The sequence below is a fragment of the Desmodus rotundus genome, chromosome 2 (genome assembly GCF_022682495.2).
Source record: "Desmodus rotundus isolate HL8 chromosome 2, HLdesRot8A.1, whole genome shotgun sequence".
Lineage (NCBI taxonomy): Eukaryota > Metazoa > Chordata > Mammalia > Chiroptera > Phyllostomidae > Desmodus > Desmodus rotundus.
In genome coordinates, this window is record NC_071388.1 from 123,167,105 (window position 1) to 123,192,301 (window position 25,197).

Here is a 25,197-nt window from a genome sequence, read left to right on the forward strand (position 1 = left end):
TAGACTATATTTTCCCAAATGGAGAGCTGGATAAGTCTATTCTTTATCTTATCTCACTACAGAGACCATTGAGAAAAATTCTACCCTAGGAGGGACTGCATGACAGAGAGAGGAGCCTGAGAAGAAGTGACCAAAATGAAAGAGTAACTACCATTTATTGAGCACCTACTCTCTGCCAGGCCCTATGTCAGGCACTTCATATATATTACATACCTCCTTTGAGCCAGCTGTGTGAATGAATTTGAGGGGCAGCAGTATGAACAAGCAGGAGAAATTTCCAAAGGGTCAGAAACCTCTTGTTCCATCCCTACATATTTGAAAAATGGCTGCATGGTACCAGACGAGCCATGTCAGTCTTCCTGTGCCTGTTGCCCTTGGCTGGATGGCAATCCTTGTTGGACCCACCTCAGATGGACCAAATAAGAGGATGGATACAAACAAATGCAACACAAATACAAGACTTTTTTTCTATTGTTTTTTTCTTATTTTGCTTTTGGAATTCCTCATACTTAAAATACTGATCAACAGAGTAAGTGAATTCTCAGTGGCCCCAAGCCTATTGTTGTACTGGTTTTTGTAGGGACTGGGGGATAAGTTTCTCCTGCTTTGATGACTGATGTGACCTTACAGAGCTCCTCATCATTTGTATCTTGCTCTAATTATGATACCCCTGAAGTGAAGGGGTTTCAAGAAAGTGGTTTTGTTATTTTTTTCTATGAATCTCAGAGTCTTTCCAGGTGTTTAAAAAGATTGAATTTGAGAGATAAAACTCCCATTTATTTCTTGAACTCCAGAAGCACCCGAGTACTGTCACGTCTTTACATTTCAGAAACTGGCAGCAGCTAAACCATCTTGCTTCCGCATTTTCCCTCTTCAATGACACTCATGTCCACTTTCCCCTCTTGTTTCCAACACTCCATAGGAACATCTGTGTGAACCCCTACATGTATTCATCAACTAGAGGAGAGAGAGAGGAGCCTGTTTGGGTAATTCAGAGTATATGACCTAAAAGTCATATTTCCACCTTTTCTTAGAATCTGAGCCTTTTTTGATTTCTAATGGACCTTACCAATTACCTAACTTGACACTCTGCATATGTAGATGAAGAAATTTGGTCCAAAGAGTCTGAAAAATTCTACTGATATCTGGACCTGGAAAATGGATCGGCTGACTCTGTTTTATTTTCCTTTCAAATTTAGGAGTCCTGCGCCTGAGTGACAAGGAACATGGCAGGGAAGTGCCTGACTATGAGCTGCTGAGAGAACTGGTGGAAATCCTAAAATACCTAGTATTAAAAATCCAGTGGATTTTTACCTAGTTTTAAAATACCTAGTTTTAAAAATCCTGTGGGGACACCCACATGATATACTGCATTTTGCCATGTATAATGAGCTCTTTTTGCCCAAATTTTTGAGGGAAAAATAGGGATGCACATTATACATGGGTATAAAGATTATATACCATGTGTATAATAATGAGTATAATGAGCACAAAAATGTGGTGCTCATTATGCATGGCAAAATATAGTAAATGATGCTTTCCATGTTCCCCAAACAAACTCCATGACAAGCAGAAAATAAAATGCACATGACCATAATGACATAGCTACATATTTAAGTTAACATCACCAAAGACTTGTGATCTAAAATACAAGGAATCAAAAATAATTAGGAAACTAGGGCCCAGTGTACCAACAGGTGCCAAGAAATGCTAGTGTTTAGGCTATTATGGGGACAGGCCTTGTGGCAAGGCCTCTAGGAGTTAGGCCACCAGAAACACATCACTGTAAATCATATGACTGGGCATGCACCCCTTGCTTCCCCTGGGAATAAGGAGGCTGATACACTAGCCAAGGTGCGATGGATGGAAATGTTGCCCACCAGACCTTCAGGAAGAGAAGTAGCCCAGTGGCTACACCAGCACCTCTTACATGCTGGACAAAAGACCATGTGGTCCACTATAGAAACTTGAGGGTTACCTGTCACTTCAGCAGAGGTACAGGAAGCTTGTGAGACCTGTGTTGTCTGTTCACAAAAGCATTCCCGGTGTCCTGTGGGAACTGCTGGGCAGGTGACATGGGGATGAGTACTGCTGACCCAGTGTCAGGTGCATGTCACCTGGCGTCTTCCTAGTTCAGAGGGATATAAGTGTGCAATCACATGTGTGGACATGGCTACTGGACTTTTAGCTGCTGACCCCGTACGGCACCTAGATCAGAAAGTAGTAATCGCTTCGTTGGAGTGGTTTGCATCGCCTCTGGGCGACCCTTGATCATTTAAAGTGATCAGGGGATGCATTTTACTGGGGTCTTGGTGCAACAATGGGCTCCAGACCTGCAAATTGACTGGAAGTTCCATGTAGCCTATCACCCCCAAGCTGCCAGAATGATTGAATGATACAATGGTCTCTTAAAGTAGGGCCTGTGAGCTGCAGCTGCCACCCCCACACTGGGGGCTTGGACAGAACACTTGAGGACTGTCTTTCAGACTCTAAATGAGAGGAGTTGGAGGTGGGGCCCAGCTCTGGTGGAAGCGCTGCTCCACCGACTGCTGCTCCAATTCAGCTGCAGGTACAGACTAAGGTGCTTTGTGGAAAGCAGGCCTGGGAAAACTGGGGAATATTCTCTTCCCTTCCTTGCAAGGCATGGAGCAAAGGCAAACAGCCACTTGGACATGGCCATGGGAAATAAAAGCCCCTCACATGGGTTGGGTGGTTCTTGTTGCCCTTTGGGGACAAGGGATGGAGAGAAACTTGCAAATGGTGCCCTGGGTGATTGGGGCCTGGCCCCCAGTCTTTTTTTTTTAAGATTGTATTTATTTATTTTTAGACAAAGGAGAAGGTGGGGAGAAAGAGAGGGAGAGAAACATCAATGTGTGGTTGCCTCTTGGACACCCCCAACTTGGGACTTGGCCTGCAATGCAAGCATGTGCCCTGACTGGGAATTGAACCAGCAACACTTTGGTTCACAGGCCAGCACTCAACCCACTGAGACACCCCAACCAGGGCTTGGCCCCCAAGCTTAAAGATGACCTATTCAGGGCCAGCAGACCACAAAGTGCTCCTTCATGGCACCTTTGTGATATCCTTATGGCCCATTATGAATTCTCCACTATTGTTACAAGTAGATGCTGAACCCTGACTTGAAGCACAAAAGGTATGGTATTGGTGTCCAGGAAGGCCCCATCTGCTGGCCATTGTCTTATCAGCTGACCAGAAACTTGCTTGTATCTTGCCTGAGGGTCATGATTTGCCATTGTTGGTGCCTATAACCTCTTCATCTTTTCACCCTTAGAGTGGAAAGCCCACCTTAGTGGACTGGGTTCATACCTATGCCTCAGTGGCTAACCATTCAGCATGCTGGGTCTGCACTGAAATCCCTTGAGCACATCTGCTGGTGTTCCGTGGTGCATGTCTCCTGCTTCTGTCTCAAATTGGACTTCGTTATAACACCAGTGGAACAGTCCACATCCCTTGTGGAATGTGACCTGGACTTACAGGTCCGTTGGGGCAAAGCAGCAATGTGACCAGCCCAGGCCATTGGTCGGCTACTCCATATACGATGGATCGGGGTGGCTCATAGCTAAGGCCATGGAGCTGGCTGGACCAGCTCTCCTTTGCATTGAAAACCTGGAAGGACAAGACCAGATGGACTGGACTCCAACAGGTCTGTGTCAGACTCGCACTTTAAGGCATGCCTGGTAGGTACAGACTGATGCATGGACCATGGTTTCCACTGGGACCCTCTGGGTGTGTGGATCACATGGATGGCCTTACCTGCCCAGAAAGTGGACCAGCCGTTTTACCTGGGGACGGACTTATTTGCCTTCTGGAGTTCAGAAAACTCTTGTAGTCTGGCCAACTGAGTGGGAGGCATTTAAAGCACGCACTGGGTAAAGTGTACTCCCTGGTGGCATGACCCATTAGCTACTTTTTCTCCTCAAGCTGCTTCTACAGTCACTGAGAATGAGATAGCTGCTTTAGCTTTGCACACTTCTTGTGCACTGAAAGCAACATAATTCCTTAAGCCTCTTAAATGAGGAAGTGTATCAATTGAGAAAAGTAGCCTTGCAAAATCATATGGCCTTAGATATGCTTACATCATCCCAGGTGGGGTGTGTGCCCTAGTAGGAGCTGAATACTACATATAGCTTCCAGGTGTCCATCACAATGTTAGCCAAGCTTTATGAGCATTAGCTTCTGAGACCTGTGCTATCGAACTCCTGACATGTGATCCCCTGCAGGAATGGTGGGCCTCCCTAACTACTGAATGAGTGTGGGTCCTTGCTGTCTTGGGTGGCAGTGCTTGTGTTTTCATTGCTTGTTGCTATAGTCTACACTGCTGTTGTGGTATAAGGGTGCAGGGCTCTGCTCTCCTCACCAATGGACCTTCACAGAAGACATCCTCACATAGAAGGGGTGGATTGTAGTGTAAATGGAATCAGTCAGGCTTCCTCACCCAGATACCTGGAAAACTAAGACAAGCAGTGTTCCCATAGCCTCGAGACTGGGTCCGAGAAACTATATTCCCTAACTGAATTCCCAGTGTTCTCATAGCCTTGAGTGGGCCTGCATGCGCGGAGTCACGCTGTGTTACACAATGTTTCGGCACCCTGCCAACATGTGCACACTTAGTATATAAAGGACTTGGGGCTTGCCACTCTGTGACACCTGGCTTGTGGTGTGTGTGGATCGCCCTACCCATGAATAAAGACACATCAGGCCTTCCACGGCTCTGCAAATTTCCTTCCAACTGCCCGAATCCCGAGTGAACCTCCCTGGCCTTGAGAGGCTGAAATACAGGTGGTATCTAATTTTTAGTGATACAATTCAATTATCATTCAGACTGAGTCATTTAAGTAAAAGCCCAATTTGGAGACTCTATATATCTCAGAAATTTACAAGGAACCATGTAAAACAAAATCCATGACATATTTCATAAGGGAGTAATATCCAGAATACATAGAGAACTCCTAAAACAAAAAAATAAAAACAAAATAAATAAACACTCTGATTCAAAAACGGGCAAAAGACTTGAATGACATTTCTCCCAAGAGATACAGATAGACAACAAGCACCTGGAAAGATGTTGAATGTCCTAATCATTAGAGAAATGCAGTCAAAACTACAGTGAGATTCCACTTCACACCCACGAAAGTGACTATTATTATTATTATTATTATTATTTAAAGCAAGTACTGGAGAGCATGTGGAGAGATTGGAACTCTTATGCTCTTCTGATGGGAACGTGAAATGGTGTAGCCACTAACAGAGACAGTACAGAAGTTCCTCAAAGAATTAAAGAGAGAATTACCACATGATCCAGCAAGTCCACTTCCTGAACTGAAAAGAATTGAAAGCAGAGACACAACAAATGTTCACAATAGCCGACAGGTGGGAACACCTGAGTGTTCGTCTACAGATGAATGGATAAACAACATGGAATTTATACATGTACACAGTAAAATATTACCCAGCCTTAAAAAGGAAAGAAACTCACACATGCTGTAAAGTGAATGAATCTGAAAAACATTATGCTAAATGAAAAAGCCAGTAAGAAAAAGACAAAGGCTATGTGATGATCACAGATACATGAGAGACCTAGAGCAGTCGGAGACAGAGAGCAGAGTGCTGGCTGCCAGGAGCTGGGGCTGGGGTGGGGCGCTGATACCCAGTGAGCACAGAGCGTCAGTTTTGCAAGAGGAAGAAAGTTCTGGAGATGGGTGGTAGTGACGGTGGCACAACAATGAGAATATATTTAATGTTATCAAACCATACGCCTGGTTAAAATGGCAAATTTTACTACAATTTAAAAAATAAATGATAACCCACAATAATTAGAATGACAGCTATAATGCATTGTCCAAACTGGGACACGTTTAGGGGGGAAGATAAATGTAATGGTCCTGGGTAGCCCAGGTGCCCCCAAAACCTTCTGCTCCTACCTCACAGAAAGACATCCACCAGCCTCAGTAGAAAATTGGTCTGGCAAATGTTTGGCAGAGTAACTATGGAAGAAATCTCACAATTAACAAGGCCAAGAAATGATGATCTCTGTCCCCAAACCTCAAACTTTTAAAATTTGGCCAGTCAAATTTTTAAATAAACTTTTGGATACATTTCACATTTACAGTTTTATCCCAGAAATCCATTGTACTCTGGGACACTCAACTTTGGTTTCCCGGCTCAGCCGTCCATATGTGCATGTGGGACACACCTTTACCTCCCTGCCCCGTCCTCTTCCATCTCAGTGCCATCCACCCTTTAAGGCAGATCCCTCAAAAATACCCCCCTTATCTGTTCAGCCTCCCTTGATCCACCAGGTAGAAGTTACTCACTTTCCAAACTTTGGTAGTGCTCTACTTAGTTTGAGGCTAACACTAGAGAAAACCTAGATTATTGAATGAATGCTATTGACTTCTGTTCAGCTGCCAAGCCTGAAAATTAACCATAACTAAAATCATCCACCAGCCATCAAGAAAATTACCTTGGACCTCCACACATAAGCTCCGTGGTTGGTACCTTGGTTTTTATGGGAATTTGTTGTGGGAGTGGAGGGCTTGAAGCTGAGGAATGGAGAAAGAATCTAATTTGATTCTCGGCCATCGTGGAAACTGGCATTCCTCTAAGGGTCTTTCATGTACGAGAAGTGGTCATTGTCACCCTCATGGGTCTCAGGCTCTGACACTGGGGTTGCCAGCCCCAAGGTTTGGTCTCTATGCCACTAAGATCCTAAACAACAAGTGCTGGCTGGAAGTTTTCTCTGGTGGGGCTGGTCCAGGAAGGGTGATTCCCCAACTGACGTGGTTTTCTTAGGATGCGTGGGATCCTGGCCTGGGCCAGGTCACCCTCACCACACACATAGTGGTGCTTTACAAAGTCCTAAAGGTCACCTGTCTCAAGTATTTCACACCCTTCCCCCACGTTAATATCACATCTGTTTCTCTGTACTCCCAAGTACATTGTGAGAGGGCTATACACTCAAAAGTTCAGTTTCTTTGATGTATTTTTGTTTGTTTCATTTGTTGGTTCGTTTTGCAAACATTCAGCTCACCTCATGCTTAGTATATGCCAAGATTCCTCTCGTAGAGGTGTGAGTCACTGGGTCACCAACTGGGCTGCAAAGATAGCACGGGCTCACCTGATTTACAGGACAATGGAAGCTTTATGTGGCCTCATGAGATCAAGGGCAAAATCAGAGCAGATGACGGGACATCTCAGGCTTGTGACCAAAAGGGTATACTTTGACCTCTTCCAACACACTAGGGTGGTTATAATCAAACACACAGAAAATAAGAGTTGGCAAATTTAGGGGCTTATTGGTAGTCTGGCTAGAGGCGATGTGGCAAGGAGACAATATTTACGATGATTCCTCTTAGCTTCCATGGAAAGGGTTAGAAGTGGTGACTCTTGATTCCAAACTGTGCTGGATCTCCTTTACCAGAAAATGTTGTCCTAGCCTTCCTTTTGTCTCCCTAGTCTCCTAAGTTTATTGATACATTTTAAAACACATGTGAACAAATTAAACACAAATTTAACAAAGTTTTAATTCAGTTTCCTTGAATAAGATGGCCCTGGTTCTAGTTTGGGCCTTATGACTTAACATTACATAAACATATAGTATATAATAATTAGCAACTACCTGTTTTGTGGCTTCTGGGTCAAAATGGAAGCCATTGAAAAAAGTCTTGCCCTGGCTCATTCAGAAAGAACAATCACGTGACACAGTTCTCATCTAGGAGAACATTAATGCTAATTTCTCAGAATCTGTACACCAGGCAGCACAGATGCTGTTGGATCACCAAATAGACTAGAGAAAATGTACCAGGGAGCACTAGACGTGGGAGCACTCTAAAACTTGGTCAGTCATCCTCATACCGATGGTCGGGTGGGTCATGTGAAAGCTCAGGCCAGGGCCTTCTGAGCTGCCGCCTGAGGAAGTGAAGCTGTCAGGGTGGGCTTCAGACAGAATCAATTTTCTTTACAAAAGACCATTTAACAACGTTTATTCATTATAAAACACATTAAGAACAACAATCAAAATTATCTTTCTGTAATCAGGTTACAAAAAAATGATTGAGCCAGCCCCACATACCCTGGCTTCTGCCAGTGCTTCTATGAAATGGTTTTAACAACTATTTTTCTATCACTTACAGGAAAGACACTTAGGGGAGGCTGACTGGTGCTGGGAGCTTGAAGTGAGGAGGAGAGTCAGGGGAGGTTGCGGCCTCTTTAGGCTCCATTCTACCAGCTCTGGGCAATACAGAAGTCTCTGGGACCCCTAGCAGCAGGGCTCCAAGGGGGCCCTGGGCCCTGGCACCACTGCCCTCCCTCCTCAGCCCTGGGGCAGCTTGGAGCTCTCCATGAGGTCTCATGACCTTGTCTCTTTCATTTCCCTCTGGAATTGCAGGAAGTCCTTCTGGGTGGGAAGAAATAAAGCCTCCAAGTCCAATCACGTGTTTGTGGGAACATTGACTCCAGCTGCATCTCTTCCGGGTCTAGGTTACACAACAACTTCTATTGTTGGCAGAAGAGCCGGGTCTGTCTCCAGAGCTCATAAAATGTTGCCCCCAAATAGCACTTGTGAAGGAAAGTGGCTACAACTTGGTTTCCACCTCCCCACTTGGAGGTCGGATACATCTCTTGAGAAGGCAAATTTGCAAGATGGAGAGCCAACCACATACCCTCCCCAAAACCTCTTCCCCAGGTTTATCCATTTCCCTATAGCCCTGGGACCTGAGCTAAGACTCCAAGAACCAAGTCTTTCCTTTGCCCTGGGCTGGGGACTGAGGGGCTCTAGGGCACAAGACTCCTGTCCCATGAAGTTTTTCATTCAACTCCAAATGTGCCCATTTACCCCATCAAGAACAGGGAGGGACCAGGTGTGCAGAGCAGTGTGTGGTCTCACGTAGACCTAGGTGACCCATATCTGATTTGGAGGACTGCTGTGTGTGTGTGTTGAGAGAGACAATGGACAGGAGGGATTTGGGGTACAGGTGCAGGAGTAGGAGAATTGGGCATTCTTCTGGAAGCAGGATCAGGCCAGGACTCTTCCCCTGACTTGACAGCACATGGGCTGTGCCTGGGAGGAAGCCCCAGAGCCAGCCAGGCCTCCCACACTCCAGTCCTGCCATGCTGGGCCTGGGGATGCTGGAGCCTCTGGCAGTGGGTTCTTACTTGGCTTTTGGGCTGTGCCTGGACCAGGACCCCACAGAGGCTCCACTCAGGGTGTGACCTACCCCTCCAGTAGATGGACAGACAGGAGAAGGGGCTACCATGCAGGAAGGGTCTTGTAGAGGAGGTCCTCAAACTCCGCCTGGCTCCCCATCTTCTCCTGGCATTAGAAAGCAGATCTTGAGGTTAGGGCCCTGGCAGCCTGCATTCACTTGATAATCTTTTGCAAACTGGAGACCACAGGCAGGAGGGGTCTGGCTCCCCTGGCCTGCAAACACTGTGCTTCCTGGTGAAGGGGCACCAGCCGCAGGGTGTGTCTTCAGCACAGGACTTCACTGGGCCCAAACGTGGTGATCAAAACTCAGGAGGCTGCAGGGGCCAAAAGAAAGCATCATTCTGGACCCTGAGCACAGCAGGCTGTGGTCAGGACAGCCAGCCCAGGTGGGTACCCTTTGAGGGGCAAGCATCCTGTGTGGTTTCTGAGTGTCCACGGGTCCCCTTCCCCACACTCAGTCAGCACTACCAAAACTCACCTTCCTAGGGACATGGGGGAAATATGTCAATTTTTGGCCATCCACCCTCAAGCTGCTTGGGTCAGGTGGGCCAACAGAAGAGTTGGAATGTGGGTTCCCCAATGTCTGGCCAATCAGGGCTGTCCTCGCTCGTGCCAGAGATGGGAAATGGCTATAGCCCTCACTGTTCTGGGCCCTGCAGGGAAATGAGGGAAAGATGAGGAGACCCCAAGGTCTCAGAGAGGCCCCTGCAGAAAGCCTTCACCTCCAGGTGCAACTTTCTCTGACACCCTCAGAGGCCTATGGCTGGCCCCAGGGAGGCTGCAGGAACAGGGCCCTGACCCAGTGATGCTGAGGGCCAGCTCAACTGCAGAGCTCAGCAACTGTCCTCTGAGTGCCCAGGACAACAGTGAACAGGGAGCTTTACCTCAGTGGACTCACCGAGCTTTGCTAGTCTCCAGGCCCCAATACCTTACAGCAGGGCTTCACCTCTCTTCCCACTGCCATAGTCCCCCCACCCCCAACCCAGACAGTCCTTGTTCTGCCTGAGGGACTCCAGTCACTCTCTCCCAGGGAGGCTGGTTTGGGGAGTGGAGTATATACCAGGCACAGGACACCATCACTCCTCCACCAATGCCCAGGAGGGGTATCCACCTGGTGACAATGGCTAGACACCCACAAGCCTGAAAACCTACTATGGAGACAGCAGGGGACAGCGGGGTTCCTGGATTTCTGGAGGTAACAGCAGGATTACCTGTGGCCTCTTCTCACCATATTTTGCACTCTGAGCACAGGAGGTGTCTATCACCTGAATCATTGAGTGGTCCCCTGGGGCTGGGATTCATGGTCCCTGGGAAGGCCCAGGGGAGGGGAGATAGTGGCAGGAAGTGGTGACTGGTCGGGAGGTGGGGAAAGGCTGGTGAACCCTCAGCTCAGGGGGCCAGAGGCCGGAAATGGACCAGGAGGGGGATTTGGGAGGAGAGGACACTGACTAGCAGTGTGGAAGACCACTTTGGCAAGGGGGAGGGAAGGAGAGGAATGAGAATTGACAAGGAAGAGGATAAGGGTGACCCCAGACCCTGTGGAGGCTGCTGTTCTTGTAAACGGGCAGGAGAGGAGCGGCCCCACTGATGACAGATGGGAACTTGGTGTGTCTGGGTGGGGGAACAGAAGGAGGGCAGGCGAAGGCCCAAAAGGCTGGGTCTGTGGAGGACAGGGGGAGAGGGAAACCTGTGAGAGGGAAGAGGCAGAGGGAACAGGAGTGGGGAAGTGTGGTCTGGGGAGAAGAGCAAAAGAGATGCTTTTCTTCTTCATCGTTGCCAATGCAGAGAGTGAGAGTCTGACCCAAGTGTGGGGTTCTAGAATCTCAGTTGTCTGCCTCTGTCCCTCAGGGTGTCTTTGTGACCTCAGAACCAGAGAATTCTAGAGAGAGTGACCTGGAGGTGTTCACTGTAGGGATAAGCAAACCGAGGTCTTGATAGAGACTGTGGAAAGCTGTGCCTGGGCCAGAGCCAGAGCATGTCCTCTCTACAGCCTGAGTCACCTGGGCTGGGGTTACAACCCAGACTACGGCCTGCTTGCTGCCCAGGGAGGCTGCCTGAGAGCCAGGCTGGCTGGTGCTCTGACATGGCCCCTCCTTCCTGGGTATATCTACCCTTTCCCAATAGCCCCTCCATGGGAGGGTAAAGAGGCTCAACCAGTCCCAGAGTGGGGGTGCCCAGAAAATATCTGGGCTCAGGAATTTCCTGGAATGAACAGAGACAGCCCTTATGGGGCATTTGGGCAGCCATCACTATAAATGCTGGCTCAAGAGATGAGTCTTCAGGGTAGAGTGGATTCTCTATCCAACAGCTGATCATTCACTCATCCCCACTGGGCTGCTCAGTACAGTTTATTTAAACAACTATGGACCCTGCACCATGCACCATGCTGGGCACCTACAGGTTGTTTCATTTTTGTAATGACTTGGTTGGCACTTATGTCTGTCCCCACTTTGGCAGAGGAAGAGGTTGGGTACCAGTCCAGGGTCTCGTGGCAGGTAAGAAGGCTGGGATTTGAAACTGCTCTCTCTGGAGCTAGGCCTCTGCTTTTACACATCAGGCTCCATGGCCCACCACCCACTAGTCAGGAATGGCTTGTGAATGATACTGTTGTGGGTTGAATTGTAACCCCCACCCCCATGCAAAATAGAAAGCTATGTTGAGGGCCTCACCCCAGTTCCTCAGAATGAGACCTCATTTGGAAATAGGATCATTGCAGATGGTCTCAGTTCAGAGGAGGTCATGCTGAAGTGGGGTGGCTGGTGTCATAAGAAGAGGAACAGACTTCGTTCTATCAGTAGTTGACAGATTCAGCAGGCAGAAAATCAGTGAGGATGTTGTTAAAATGAACAGTATCATCATTTAATTATTTCTAACTGGCATTTATAGAATACTTTACCCAACAACAGTAGAATATACATTCTTCTCAAGATCACATGGAATATTCACCAAAATAGACCACATTCTGGGCCATAAAACAGATCTAAACCAGTTTAAAAGGAATTATGTTCTCAGAACACAAAGGAATTAAACTAGAAATTTAACAAGATAGCTTTAAAATCCCAAAATATTTAAAAATTAAACAACACATTGTAAGTTGACATATGGCTCAAAAGAAAAAAAATATAGTGAAAATATTTCTAAATATTTTAGATGAAATGAAAGTTATCAAAATTTGTAGGCTGCAACAAAAGCAGTGCTTAGAGGAAATTTATTGCATTGAATGCACACGTTAGCAAAGAAGACAGATCTAAAATTAATATCTAAGCTTCCACCTGAAGAAGTTAGAGAAAGGAGTACAGTATAAATCCAAAGCAAACAGAATATAAGAAATGATTAAAAAAATGGAGCAGAAATCAATGAAATTGATAAAAGGAAATTAATGGAGAAAATCACCAAAACCAAAATTTGGTTCTTTAAAATAAAATCAGTAAAATTGACAAACCTCTAGCCAGGTTAACCAAGGAAAGAAGATGTAAGTTACTACTGTCAGAAAAGAAAGAGGGACAATTACCATTAATCCCATGGACTTTAAAAGGAAAATAAGGGAATATTATTTAAAAGTCCATTCCCATGAATTTGACAATGAAGATGAAATGGGTCAATTCCTTTAAAGGCACAGCCTACCAAAATTCACACAAGGAGAAATAGATGATCTGAATAGTTATATTCAAAGAAAGTGAATCAATAATTAATAACCCTTCAGAAAAAAAGCACCAGGCCCAGATTCTTTCACTGGGGAATTCTATATTTAAGGAAAAATGATACTGCCAGAATAAAATGCTGCAAGAATGGATGATTATTGTGAAAGGCATTTGTTTTATATACTGAGAACCGTTATTAAGAGCTTCCCAGTGGGAGACATCCAAGATGGTGGATGAGTGAGAGGCGTTACACTAACCTCCTCCCAGGACCGATCTGGAATTACAACTAAATTGTGGACAAATTACCTGCAACAAACAACTGAACAACAGGGAGAGGAGCCTTATAAGCACAGACAAACAGAAGAATCTGCTTCAGCATGATGCGACTGATAAGGAGTGCAGTGGAGACATGAGAGGGCTGGCTGGGTGCCCACAGGCAGCAGCTGAGGTGCTGGAGGGATGTTTAAGTGGCTGGTGGATCCCACTCAAGAAGTGGGGGTGTAAACACTCAGCTGGGATTCCCCAAACTAGAGTACCAGAGCCCCAAAAATACTGAGATGACATCCAGGTGTGAAAAGTGGCAGGGTTGCTCTCTGCCAGAGACTGATGGCTGGAGACAAAAAATGCAGTTTAAATGGCCAATGCATAAATTTTAACTTGCAGTCACTTACCCTGGGCTCTGGGAAAGAGAAGGGACAGAAGCGACTAGAGATGCTTGAGAAGAGTCTGAGGACAGAGGGTTTGGGGAGATAATTAAAAGAGTAGCTGCTGGGATCCCAGTGCTGAGTCAACCCCATACTGCAGCAGCCATCAAGCTCAGGCAGTCCACTCCCCTCTGAGTGACAGCAGCCTGAGGAGAAACCATATCCCTGACCCCAGGAAGGACACTGATATACCCTGTGGTGCTTAACTGCTGAGCCCAACTGAGGATTGCTGAGTGACCAGATTAACAACTGAAGGAGTCAGCCACAGACAGAAGATCCCTGGAAGTCTCAAACAGGCTGCCTAAGGCCAGACTGAGGCACCATCTGACATCACCAGAGGTGGACTCAGCAAGAAAAAAACAGTGGTAAATACTAGATGCTACTGAGACGAAATCCACCATGGTTTTCTCCATGATTTGTGATACTTTCTCTCCTGCATAGCTTTTTAACATTCATTTCTTGTCCTCAAGTTTGTGCATTAAATCACTAGATTTTAAACAGTAGTTCATTTCAATTCACATATTTCGCCCCTCCCTTCTCTAAACCCATTTTACCTTCTTCTTTCCTTTTATTATTTTCCTTTTAAGTTTTGTCTTCTCTTTTGGTACAACTTGTTTCCATTCTGCACTCTTACTATTTCTCCCCCGTCCAGCCTCTCAAAACCAATGTTCTTGTCAATGGTCACCTCACACTCTTTTTCCCATTCTTAGAATACCTGTGCCCTCTCTCCACCTTCAGCAGTCTTTGCTCATTGGTTATGGATAGGGTAGTTGTTGTAGGGCATTTTTTCAATTTTATCTATAGATGATCACTAAGTTTATACTTCAAATCTCAAATTTTATGGTTCCCCTCTCCTACATTTTTTATATCCCAAATTTTAATTTTGCTGTCTTAGCCTGTTTTATTTTTTCCCTCTCTTTCACCCTGCCTTTCTTTTTCTTTTTTCTTTTCCTCTCCACATAAAATTTTAACTTTTCCTTGTCTTAGCCTGGCTTTCATTCTTCACTCTTAGTATTGCTTCTCCCTCTATCATCTCAAAATCACTTCCCTTTCCTCTAGAAGTCTCTTCAGATTTTCTTCCTTCCTTCCTTCCTTCCTTCCTTCCTTCCTTCCTTCCTTCCTTCCTTCCTTCTTTCCTTACTTTCTTTTTTCCTTCTTATTTACATTCCACCTATATTAATTTTAGCTCATTTGTTGTTTATAGTGTTCTGGTGGAGTTTTCTCTCCACTTTGATTCCTATTTTTTTTTATTATTTATTTACTTTCCTTTTCTTTTTCTTTCTCTTTCTTACTTTATTTTAGTTGTTTTAAATGTCTGTTTACACCTAATACTATACACTTCCCTTCTTACTCCATTTGATCCACTTCATTCCCTTTTTTTATTCATGATGTAAATTTTACTTCCTTTTTTGCAGTGCTCTGATTCCCTACTCTTATTAGTGCTCCTCCCTCTACACTCTCAAAATCATTTTCTTTCAGTAGGTCATCTCATATTTCATCTCCTTTATTATAATAGTCTTAATCTCTTTATGCTGTTATTAATATGGTCCATTTGGTGTTAAGAGTGGGATTGTGGGGTGGGGGGGGAGTTATTTGTGAAGATGTGGGTTTGTTACCTGGGCTTTTTGGTTTTGTCCTGGAAGCACCTTCCCAACAACATACAAGGTATGGTCAGTGGAATGACAGTCAGTAAAAGAGCTGGAGGGAAGGACCCACCAAAGAAAGACACAACAACAATCAAAACTCAATTACGTTGAGAGAGCCACCATAAGCAGCATGAAGACATCCCCAAAGCATCAAGTTCAAGAGATCAAGGAAACTGCACCACTGAATCTCACAGGTCTCCTACCATAGGAGATTAACACCACTAAGAGAGGGAGTCAAAAAAGATAAATTTAAGAAGCAGAAGTAAACAAGAAGAGTCTCCCCAAAAATGGAAAGACAGAGAACCAACCCACAACCAGAAGGAAAGGAGGAATCCTCAGAAAGAGTGCTAAATGTAATAGAGACAAGTAAACTATCAGATATTGAGTTCAAAACGATGGTTATAAGGAAGCTCAATGAGTTCAGTGAGAATTTTAAAAAACAACACGAAAGCTAAAGGGAAGTTACTGAGAACTACACCAGCATGAAAAAGGACACAGAAACTATGAATGAGTCAGGAGGGAATGAAGAATACAATTTACAAATTGAAGAACACAGTAGAAGGAATCAAAAGTAGGCTAGATAAAGCAGAGGGCTGAATCAGCAAGCTGAAGGATGTGTAGAAAAAACTCCCAGAAAGAGCAAGGAAAGGAGAAAATACTCAAAAAGAACAAAGAGGGGTTCAGGGAACTGCAGGGCAACATGAAACAGAATAATATCCATATAATAGGGATCGTAGAAGGAGAAAAAGAGGAACAAGGGATAGGAAACCTGTTTGAAAAAGTAATGAGGCAAAACTTCCCTAAATGATGACAGAAAACAACACACAATTCTAGGAAGCACATAGGGTCCCAATCAAGAGGAACCCAAAGACCCCTGGTTGGTGTGGCTCAGTGGATTGAGCATTGGCCTGTGAAACAAAGGGTCGCTGGTTCAATTCCTGGCCAGGGCACATGCCGGGTTGCAGGCCAGATACCCAGTGAGGGGCACATGAGAGGCACCCGCACATTGATGTTTCTCCCTCTTTCTTTCTCCCCTCCCCTCTCTGTAAAAATAAATAAAAATTTTTAAAAAGAGGAACCCAAAGAGGCCACTCGAAGATACATCATAATTAAGATGGAAAAATTGAAAGACAAAGAGAGAATGTTAAAGGCAGCAAAAAAAAAAAAAAAAAACCAGGAAGTAGCATACAAGAAAGCTCCAATGAGACGAGCAGCTGACTTTTCAAGAGAAACGCTATAAGCCAGAAAGGAATGGCAAGAAATTTTCCAAGCAATTGAAAACAAAGGCCTGCAACCAAGACTACTCTACCCACCAAGGTTCTCATTTAAAATTGAATGCAAAATACGGAGTTTCCAAGACAAAAGAAAGCTAAAAGAATACACTTCCACCAAACCAGCATTGAAAGGTATGCTAAAGGGTCTGCTTTAAGAATATTGTGAAACAGAGTGAGAGAGACAGGAACACAGGTACAATGGGAAAAAATGGCAATGAATAAGTAATTATCAATAATAACCTTCCATGTAAATGGATTAAATCCTCCAATCAAAAGACATAGGACACCTGAATGGATAAGAAGACGGGACCCTAAAAATATGCTGCCCACAAGAGAACCCCTCAGAACAAAAGACCTACAGAGAATGAAAGAGAAGGGATAGAAAAAAATATCCCAAGCAAAAGAACAAGAAAAAAGCATGGGGTAGAAATACTTATATTAGACAAAATAGACTTCAAAAAAAAGACCATAAAAAGAGACACAGAAGGACACTTCATAATACTCAAGGAAAGAATCCATCATGAAGACATAAATATTATAAACTTATATGCACCCAACATAGGAGCACCCAAATATATAAGGAATATCTTGGAGGACTTCAAGAAAGATATAGATAGTAACACTATTATAGTAGCACATTTTAATACCCCACTCTCAACAATGGATACATCTTCCAAATAAAATATCCACCAGGATACAGTGGCACTGAACGATGCAATAGATCAAATGGACTTTACTGATAAATACAGAATCTTTCATTCCAAAGTAGCAACATACACATTCTTTTCAAATGCACATGGAACATTTTCAAAGACAGACCACATGATAGAACACAAAACAAGCCTCAACAAATTCAAGAAAATTGAAATCATATCAAGCATTTTCTCGGACCACAGGGGCCTGAAAATAGAAACTAACCTCAAGGAAAATACTCAAAAGCTTTCAAATTCATGGAGTAGTACTGAGTATGCTACTCAGTAGTAGCATACTACTAAACAATGAATAGGTTAATAATGAGATCAAGAAAGAAATCAAAAGCTGTCTGGAAACAAATGAAAATGAACACACAACAGTCCAAAACCTACGGGGCACAGGGATCACAGTCCCAAAAGGCAAGCTTATAGCAATATAGGACTACCTAAAAAAGATAGAAACATTTCAAATAAACAACCTAACCCTACAAGAACTTGCGGAATAATGAGAAACAAAGCCCAGAGTGAGTAGAAAGAAGGAAATAACCAAGATCAGAGCAAAATGCAATAACATAGAGACTAAAAGAACAATTCAAAGCTTCAATAAATCCAACACCTGGTTCTTTGAAAAGGTAAACAAAACCAAGAAACCTTTAAGCAGACTCATCAAGAAAAAAAGAGAGAGGATCCAAATAAATAAAATCAGAAATGGTTTTATTTAAAATCAGAGGAGAAATTACAACTGATACCAGAGAAATTACCAAAGGAGTGAAAGAAAATACTATGAACAATTCTATACCAAGAAATTTGAAAACCTGAGTTAAATGGACACATTTCCACAAACATATAATCTTCCAAGACTTAATGAAGAAGAAGCAGAAAGACTGAACAGGCCAATAACAGGTAGTGAAATTGAAGCAGTAATCAAAAATTCCCCAACACAAAAGCCCTGGACCAGACAGTTTCACAGGAGAATTTTACAAAGCATTTAAGGAAGAGGTAATTCCTATCATTCACAGACTATTCAGAAAAATCAAAGAAGACAGAAGACTCCCAAACTTTTTATGAAGTCAGCATAATCCTAATCCCAAAACCAGATAAAGACATGACAAAGAAAGAAAACTACTGGTCAATATCACTGATGAACATAGATGCTAAAATCCTCAACAAAATGTTGGCAAAACACATCTGGCAATCTATTTAAAGATCATACACCATGATCAAGTGGGATTCATCCCAGGGATGTAAGGATAGTACAATATTTGCAAATCAATAAATGCAGTACATCACATAAACAAAGGAAAAGACACAGTTCATATGATCATATCAGTAGATGAGGAAAAAGCATTTGATAAGGTACAGTACACATTTATGACAAAAAAAAAAACCACTCAGCAAACAGGGAGTAGAGGGAGTACACCTCAACATACTAAAGGCCATATACAAGAAACCTACAGCCAACATCATACTCAATGGGCAAAAACTAAAAGCTTTCCCACTAAGATCAAGAACCAGAGAAAGGTGCCCGCTTTTACAACTTCTATTCAGCATAGTATGGGAAGTTCTAGAAACAGCAATCAGATAAGAAAAAAAAATAAAAGTCATCCAAATTGGAAAGGAAGAAGAAAAACTGTTATTGTTTGCAGATGACATGGTAGTGTACATAGGAAACCCTAGAGACCCCACCAAAAAACTACTTGACTTAAGAAGTGAATCTGGCAAAACACCAGGATACAAAGTCAATATTCAGAAATCAAAGGCATTTTTGTACACCAACAGTGAAATATCAAAACAGAAATCAGGGGAAAAAATCCCACTTGATATAGCAACAAGAAAAATAAACTACCCAGGAATAAACCTAACCAAGGAAGTAAAAGACCTGTACTCAGAAACTACAGAATACTGAAGAAAGAAATTGAGGATGACACAAATAAATGGAAGCATATACTATGTGGACAGATTGGAAGAATTAATGTCATCAAAGTATGCATACTATCCAAAACAATTGGACAAGTATCCATACTATCCAAATAATAGATTCAATGTAATCTATATTAAAATACCAATGAAACATTCACAGATATAGAACAAACATTTCAAAAAATTATATGGAACCATAAATGACCTTGAATAGCCTCAGAAATATTGAGAAAGAAGAACAAAGTGGAAGGGATCATAATACCTGATATCAAACTATAAGACCACTGTAATCAAAACAGTCTGGTACTGGCATAAGAACAGACAGATAGAAAAGAGAGCCCAGAAATAAACCCAAGACTCTGTGGTTAATTAATATTTGACAAAAGGGACAGAAGCATAAAATGAATAAAATAGCCTTTTCAACAAATGGTGTTGCTCCCATCTGGACAGCTACATGCAAAAAAAAAAAATTCAACCACCACCTTACTCAAGATGGATAAAAGACTTACATGTAAGTTATGACACCATAAAAGACCTAGAGGAGAATATAGGCAAGAAAATTTCAGCTATCTGACACAGCAATATTTTCACCAATATGTCCCCTAGAACAAAGGACATAAAGGAAAGAATAAACAATGGGACTTCATCAAAATAAAAATCTTCTTCACATCTAAAGAAAACATCAGCAAACTGAAAAGAGAACCAACTGTATGGAAAAATATATTTGCCAGTTATTCCTCGCACAAGGGTTTGATCTCCAAAATAGATAAAGAACTCAGAGGAGTCCACATCAGGAAGACAAACAATGCAATTAAAAAAATAGGCAAAGGACCTGAACAGACACTTCTCATAGGAGGAAGAATATAAGGCCCATATGCATATGAAAGGATACTCAGTATCACTAGCCATCAGAGAGATGCAAATTAAAACCACAGTGAGATAGCACTTCACATGAGTCAGAATGGCCATCATAAACAAATCAACAAAAAACAAGTGCTGGTGAGGTTGTAGAGAAAAGGGAACCCTGGTACACTGTTGGTGGGAATGCAGACTGGTGCAGCCACTATGTAAAACAGTGTGAAACTTCCTCAGAAAACTAAAGATGGAACTTCCCCTTGACCCAACAATTCCACTGCAGGAATTGTAACCTAAGAGCCCTGAAACACCAATCCAAAAGAACCTATGCACCCCAATGTTCATAGAAGCACAATTTACAATAGCCAAGTACTGGAAGCAACCTATGCGTCCATCAGTAAATGAGTGAATCAAAAATCTGTGGTTTAAAATGTTGGAGAGGATGCGGAGAAAAGGGAACCCTAGTGCACTGTTGGTGGGAATGCAGACTGGTGAGGCCACTGTGGAAAACAATATGGAATTTTCTCAGAAAACTAAAAATGGAACTGCCCTTTGACCCAGCAATTCCGCTGCTGGGATTATAGCCTAAGAACCCTGAAACACCAATCCAAAAGAACCTGTGCACCACAATGTTCATAGCAGCACAATTTACAATAGCCAAGTACTGGAAGCAACCTAAGTGCCCATCAGCAAACGAGTGGATCCAAAAACTATGGTATATTTACACAATGGAATTCTACGCAGCAGAGAGAAAGAAGGAGCTCCTACCCTTTTCAGCAGCATGGATGGAACTGGAGAGCATTATGCTAAGTGAAATAAGCCAGATGGTGAGGGACAAATACCATATGATCTCACCTTTAACTGGAACATAATCAATAGAAGAAAAAAGCAAACAAAATATAACCAGAGACATTGAAGTTAAGAACAATCTAACAATAGCCAGGGGGAGGGGGGCAGTGGGAAGAGGGGATTACAGGAACTACTATAAAGGACACATGGACAAAATCAAGGGGGAGGGTGGAGGTGGGGGAGGGAGGTGGGTTCAGCTGGGGTGGGGTGGAGGGATGGGGAGAAAAGGCATACAACTGTAATTGAATAACAATAAAAATTTAAAAAAAATCTGTGGTTTATTTACACAATGAAATACTATGCAGCAGAAAGAAAGAAGGAACTTCTATCCCTTGTGACAGTATGGATGGATCTGGAGAGTGTTATGCTAAGTGACATAAACCAGGCAGTGAAAGACAATAAACACATTATCTCATCTATAAGTGGAACCGAATCAACAAGCCAAACAAACATGCAAAATATAACCAGAGACATTGAAATAAAGAACAAACTGTAAACAACCAGAGGGGATGGGGGAGAGTGATAATGTTGGAAAATAGGGGAAGGGGGATCAAGGAATATGTATAAAGGACACAAGGACAACAACAAAGGGGGTATGATCGAGGGTGCAAGGCAGGAGGGTGTGGTGGGGTCAAAGGATGGGGGGAAGTGGAAACAACTGTACTTGAACAAGAGTAAAAACTAAATAAATAAATAAAATTTAAAAAATCAAAATACTGTGGTACATTTACACAATGGAATACTATACACAGCAGAAAGAAGGAAAGAACTCCTATCCTTCGTGACAGTATGGATGGAACTGGAACATTTTGCTAAGTGAAATAAGCCAGGTGGTGAAAGACAAATACCATATGATCTCACTTATAAGTGGAACATAATCAACAAAACAAACAAGTGAGCAAAATAGAACCAGAGACATGGAAATAAAGAACAAATTCACAGTAACCAGAGGGGAGGGAAGAAGGGGTTAATGGGGGAAAGAAGGTAAGGGCCATCAAGGAACGTGTATAAAGGACCCATGGACATGGACAACGGGGTGGGGAGGAGTGTGGTAGGTGGGTGATGGGTAGGGCAGGAGGAGATTAGTAGGGGGAAATGGGGACAACTGTAATTGAACAACAATAAAAATAATAAGTTAACATTTTTAAAAAAGGATTGTCCTATAAAGTTTCTGTTTATTTCAGAAACAAGAAGTGGTCAGAGAAGATGTTGAATTATGAAGAGGGTACATGTGTGCTTTTAATTTCCTCTTTTTTGCTGTATGTCCTGTCTTGCTAAGTCACCAGCAGGAAGTTGCAATTTGAGGAGTGGCAATTCAATTCTCTGGATTCAAGACATATTTTCCAAGATGATAGCAGTTAGATAAATATGACTCTTCAGTAAAGCACTGCAGAGTTGTGTGCTTCAGGGTATGACTGCTGAAGAGAGCCCCAGTTTTCCTAATTACAGGGTAAAACTGTCCTGGGCTCCTCAGTGTGTTCAATGTAGTTAGAATTCAAATGACAGTTCTATTTTGCAAACCCATGCAAATCTCACTCTAAGCCAACACAGGTGTGTCTAGCTCTCTGGCAACTATAAGCATTGCTAATATATTTCCTGCTTAATTAAAAATTTCCCTTCCTCCCACATCACATCTATTGTACATTGAGACCCCACACTGATGGTTAGCTGAGTGCACTGACTTCGGTAGTTAACCAAAACACCACATAACCCATTTCCTAAGTGTAAGCAAATATGGAAATCTAACATAATTTCCATATATCCACCTAATTTACTATCCAGTCTTCTGATCTAAATAAATCTCCACTGGAAACTCTCCCAGACCTGCACGCTCTTTCTTCTACCCCCTGCCCAATGAAGACCCAGTATCTGGAGAGTATACCCATTCAGGACAATAGCCTCAGAGTGAGTGGATGACAAGGCATAAAATTGGCCTTCCTTAATAGTGTAATAGAAATTTCTTTAATGAACCCATCTCCATTAATGGCAAATACAAACAGGGTGAGTGCATAAGAGGTATGCCTGACAAGCATGTCACACTCTAGATCCAGATCCATAATTTAAGAGTTATCTACTACTCCCAACATTCTCAAAGAAAATGCAGTGTTCTGAATAATATACACCCATTTGAAAATATATTCATAGAGGAAGTGCTAGACACTCTATTAAAAGATTTGGTGAAGTGAACTACATGTCCCTTGTTGCCAGGAGGTTGCTGGAGCTACAGATATGGATCTGGATTAGGATTCTTGGTTATGGTACTGAGAACAAATGGTGAGTTGACAAGCCAGAGATCAGCCTCAGTTGCCCAGATTTTAAAAGATTTGATTTATTCAATATTCTAAACATTTCTCACCTTGCCTACATGTACTCCACTCTGGGACACTAAATAAGATGACAAACATCATTTAATTCCTTGTACTCTCTGAATATGCTAAAACTTAGGCAAAGGCTAATCAAGTTCTCTCTTCATCATGAAGTTATAAAAGCATATGTTACCAAATATCTTTCCAACAACAAATGCAATGTAGGGCGTCCTAATGATACTTTTTTTTAGCTAATTTATATTTTCTGAAAGATGGTTTCTGTGGATAGCAGTAGTGTTTTATAGTGTAATTCAAAGAAGAATAAAGAACTAACTCAGGCTTTGTTTTATTTAGCTACAAAATTAAAGCATTGAAACTCATCACTTGAAAGATCTCCTATAATATTATACTTGAATATACATAGAACAGTTCTTTACCACCAATAAATGTTCAAAACAATATATTACTTTACCTATATAATACATAATAATAACATAATTCTTATGATGGAAATTTAATTAATGAAAAATAAAAAACAAAGCTACCTATGTTTGTAATTGGATATATCTGATTAAAAAGTAGGGTGGTGTAATAAAATAAGCACATTCACATTTCCTTTTACCTAGAACTGCTATTTCTTTCAATTTTATCTTTTTTTATTGTTGTTCAAATACAGTTGTCTCCTTTTTTCCCTCATTACTCTCCCCTGCCCTACCCTCTCTCACCTCTCATATTCAGTCCTCCCCCCATTGTCTTTATCCATGGGTCCTTTATACAAATTCCTTGACTTGACCCTTCCCCGTCTCACCCCCATTTTTTAGAATATTTCTTTTCCCTCATTTTTTAGAATACATTTTAGAATATATCTTTTCCTCTGTGTTTTAGATTTTTTTTAGAATATATCTTTTCCTAAGCGCAAGTTTTCTAGAAACAAAGCTTGAGGCAAAATATACATATAATGTTTTATGAGGGGTACAATACCAGGGAAGCTAGAATAGGGGGAAATGAAGTAAAATGAGGAAAGAGGAAGAACAAATACAAAGCAGTATATTATAATTTTGGCCAATGAACAGCCTTAGCAGAAAACATACCTGGTTGCTTAAGTCACAGCACATCTCCTAAGAGGGCTTTGGAGACACTACATTTGGCAACAGCCCATCAAGTGCAGGGAAGGAGAATAATTTATTCACCAACTCTATGATGTCACCTTTGATGAAGGCCCCCCTCTGGGGGCAATAAGTATATTGTTAGTACCAGGCTAACTGAAAGTCACCCAGCAGCACCCAGCAGAAAATCATGGCCAAGCAAATCTTGATCCAGCACAACCATAAGTAAATACTTGTACATGTGCTTAACGGAGCATTAAGCACATGTAGCATTATTCTTATCAAGAAAAAGTGAAAAGAGATGGAATATCCAATATGTTATGATAAATCTATATCAGGGATGGATTAAAAAGAATAAAATACATCTATATTACTTTCTGAAAAATACATGCAACACTTATTAAATGAAAAAACAAGTCACATAATTATACATAGATCACAATCAACTTTAATAAAAACAAAAAATAACTGTATGTTTATAGCCATAAATAGGATATAAATAGAAAATGGTTATTAAGATACACATGAAAATGATAGTGACTATAACCTCTGAATGGGAATTTCACAATTATTCTAATTCCTTTATAGTTTTAAATGTTTAAGTTAATAAGTTAAAGAAGAATGGAGGAGAGAAGGGTGGAGGAGGGTAGAACATAGGGCTGGGATCCAGATTTCACTACTTCTGAATTCTGGTGGGATGATTATCACAGGCAAGCCATGTGTTTCTTTCTGAGTTTCAATCCTAATACTACTGTGGTGATTTTTAGAAGCTTTTGTTTTTGAAAAGTTTGGATGATGTGTTTCAATATTATAACAATATACATATTAGAAGAAAATCAACTATTAATATGAAAGAGTTTGAATGACTTTTGGTGAAGATTACAGACCAAAGAATCCCCCCCCAAAACCATTGTGAAGAGAAGGTACAGAAAGCACATGAGTGAAAGAGAAGGAGAGTGCCAGACAAGTTCACCAGCT